Here is a 3,466-nt window from a genome sequence, read left to right as displayed (position 1 = left end):
GGAGAATATTGAAAGTGCCATGGGCAGCCAAAAGAACCAACAGATCTGTGTTGGAAGAAGTGCAGCCAGAGTGCTCCTTGGAGGCCAAGATGGCCAAATTTCGTCTCTCATACTTCAGACATATTGTCAGGAGGGACCAGTCACTGGGGAAGATTATCATGTTTGGTAAGTGGGAGGATCAGAGAAAAAGAGGAAGGTTCCCAGTGAGATGCATTGGCAAAGGGAGCATCAATGAGCTCAAGCGTGACACTTGTGAGGTTGGCCCAGAACTGGGCAGTGTTTTGTTCTGTTGTACATAGATAGGGTTGCGATGAGTCAGTATCGACTCGACGGCACCTAACAACAACAACAACAACTCATTAATGATAATGAGTATTCTTCATGTGTTTGTTGTCTACTTAAATGTGTTCTTTGGTGAAGTGTCTGTCCATGTCCTTTGTCCATTTTTAATTGGATTACTTGTCTTCTTGTTGAGATATTGAAGTGTTCTATAAATTTTAGAGAGCAGTCCCTTGACTGCTATGCCATTGGTGGCAGTAACTTTCAGTTGCCTGATCTAAAGAAATTTCTTTCCTTTTCCTTGCTTAAGAATGTTTAGTTTTGCTCAGCTCTTGCAAAGTATGATCAGGGGGGATCCATCCCTCACCAATCACAGGGAATGCAATTTTCCTAGCATTGTTATTGTATTATGCTGAGTGCCCAGTTCTAGGTAGTAGTTCCTGGGCTAAGTCATTTTGGAATTTCTAGGAAAGGTTTTATTCCATGAAAAGAAAGAGGCTGTTTCTCTTTTCTTGTTCTAGGTTGTTATTATTTGAGGAGAATAATTCTTGTAGTTACTGTACCCATCTTGTAAGCATGAAGGGAGAAATAATAAACAGTAATGCTGGCAGTGGGAGAAAAATGGTGTCTGTTTGATGATAAGGTGCCATCCCATCCCCTCTGCGTATGTAATAAATGCACATATTAACTTAGAAAAAAATCTGAAAAATTCCAAGTTCTGAAACACATTTTGTCTTTAGGCTTTTGAATAATCCTGAACCTGCAGTATAATTTGCATGCCCCAGCGGGTGATAAAATCTCACATCTAGAGGTAAATTTCATATTGTGGCAGCTTGTATGTTGCTGGAAGGTATGCCACGGGCATTTCCAATAGCAGCAGGGTCATCCATGGTAGATAGGTTTCATGAGAGCTTCCAGACTCAAATAGACTAGAAAAACTGGCCAGTGAAAACCTTATGAAAAGAAGTGAAGCATTGTCTGATACAGTATTAAAATATGAGTCTTTCAGGTTATAGCAACAGGTTTAAGCATAACAACAATTGTGAAGATGGTGCAGGATCCATCAGTACATCTTTCTGTTGCTCAAGAGTAGTATGTGTCAGAACTGACATGATGGTATCTGACAATAACAACAAAGGTGAACAATCTCCAGTGTTCCAGCAAAGCATATTTTCCATGTGCTTTGGTGCACTCAGTTGCTTACTGAAAGGTTGGTGATTTGAATCCACCCAGAAGTGTCTTGGCTTGGAAGTCTACTTTAGAAAAGTCAGCCATTGAAAATCCTATGGATTACAGATCTACTCCGACACAGAGGAGGAGGCCATGAGATCATCTAGACGGCATCTATTTTTGTTTGACACAAAGAAGCAGCTTTCCTCTATTCACTATCTTCCCAACACATTCACTTCCCTGAGTTCAAGTCTACAGTTGAAGATAAATTACCTATGAGAATTCAGTGGAAGTTTCTTCCTTGCTATGGATTCATTTGTAAGAAGAAACCCCATAAAGGGTGCAACTAGCTGGGGGTCTCTTTCTTCCTTCAACATCCTCTGGAAGAATGCAGTACAGCAATGTGGGGACAGAGATCAGTTCTCTTTTCTGAACTTTTGTGCAAATGCACTCGGAAATATGTAAATAATAAGGGATTTCTCATGTTTCACTGAAGTTTCTCATTTCAACAGATCTTTCCATTTAATATTAAAAGTCACTATATCTGCTTGGATGAAAAAACTGTTTCAATACTTTGGAAGAAGTCCTGGTAGTGTAGTGGGGTATGTGTTGGGCTGCTAACCACCAGGTTGGTGATTCAAACCCACTACCCTCTTCGTAGGAGAAAAATGAGACTGTCTGATTCTATAAAGGTTTATAGCCTCAGGAATCCTAAGGAGCAGTTCTCCTCTGTCCTATAGGGTCTCTGTGAGTTTTGTTTTTTGTTTTTTTTCCCCTCAATATACAAGGGCAAGTAAAAAAGTATTGCTTCTCAGGTTCCAGTTCAAGCATGCATGGGTTAATTTTTCAAAAAACAAACAAACATATTTAGACATGTCTCTGCAATCAGTAGATCTCTTGATAATACCAGTACAACTTGTGCTAGTCTTTTAAGGGTGCTTCTTTTTTTTTTTTTTTTTTAATTGTTGTTCTTATGTGCTGTGGAGTTAGTTCCAACTCATAGTGACCCTGTACAGGGTTTCCAAGGCTGTAAATCTTTACAGGAGCAGAAAGCCTCATTTTTCTCCCGTGGAACAGCTGGTAGTTTCAAACTACTGACCATGAGGTTAGCAGCCTGATTCGTAATCAAATAGGTCCACTCAAACCCATGGTTTCTGAGGGGATCTCTTGGGCCAGTTAAATTCAAAGCAGAGAGATCAGATGAGAAAGTTGTGAAGACTGCTTTTTAGGTTTGCAAAGGGGAAATCTGAATAGATTTTCTTGAAGGATTATAGGATCTAATGAAGAAGTATTAAGAAGATTGAAAACTGCTTTGGTGGAAAAAAGGCCAGGGAAGTTGCTCTGAAGAAAGTTTTTTCCATCATGACAATAAACCTGCTCATTTTTTGAGGGTAGCAAGGTCTGTTCGATGAGAATTTTGTCAGGAAACCTTACCCCATCCAGCCTGTAGCCCTGATTTTACCCCTTCAGACTTCTTTTCTGTCCCCAAACTCAAACAACAGTTAAGAATAACACCATTTGAGTCTCTTGAAGATGCCAAAATTGTCATTTTGACGTGGTATATATCTAAGAGGGCAGAATTTTTCAGGGAGGGGTTAGAGAGTTGGAAATATCTCTTTGAAAAATGTATAAACCTAGACAAATAAATATGTCAAGAAATAACAGCTTCAAATACTGTTAAATGATGATGCACGGAATGGATTATAACACTGCAATGAAAGAAAATATGATAGGATGATTATAAAACTGATGTTCTCCCATGTAAACTATCAATCAATTCACAATAAAAGATTTTTTAAAAAGAAATAATAGGTTCGCATTTTGATAGTTTTATTTAATAAGTGTTTCTATGCTTTTGTAGCATTACTTTTTTTTTTTTTTAAGGTTTTTATTGTGGATTGAGTGAATGTTTACAAGGCACATCATCAGTTTCACATTCAACCATTCATATGACTTGTTTAATTACATTGATTATAATCCCCTCCATACATCATCAGTTAACAGTGTTTCTCTCTAT

This window comes from Chrysochloris asiatica, unplaced genomic scaffold (genome assembly GCF_000296735.1).
Source record: "Chrysochloris asiatica unplaced genomic scaffold, ChrAsi1.0 scaffold00190, whole genome shotgun sequence".
NCBI classification, from domain to species: domain Eukaryota; kingdom Metazoa; phylum Chordata; class Mammalia; order Afrosoricida; family Chrysochloridae; genus Chrysochloris; species Chrysochloris asiatica.
This window is presented reverse-complemented; position numbering follows the sequence as displayed.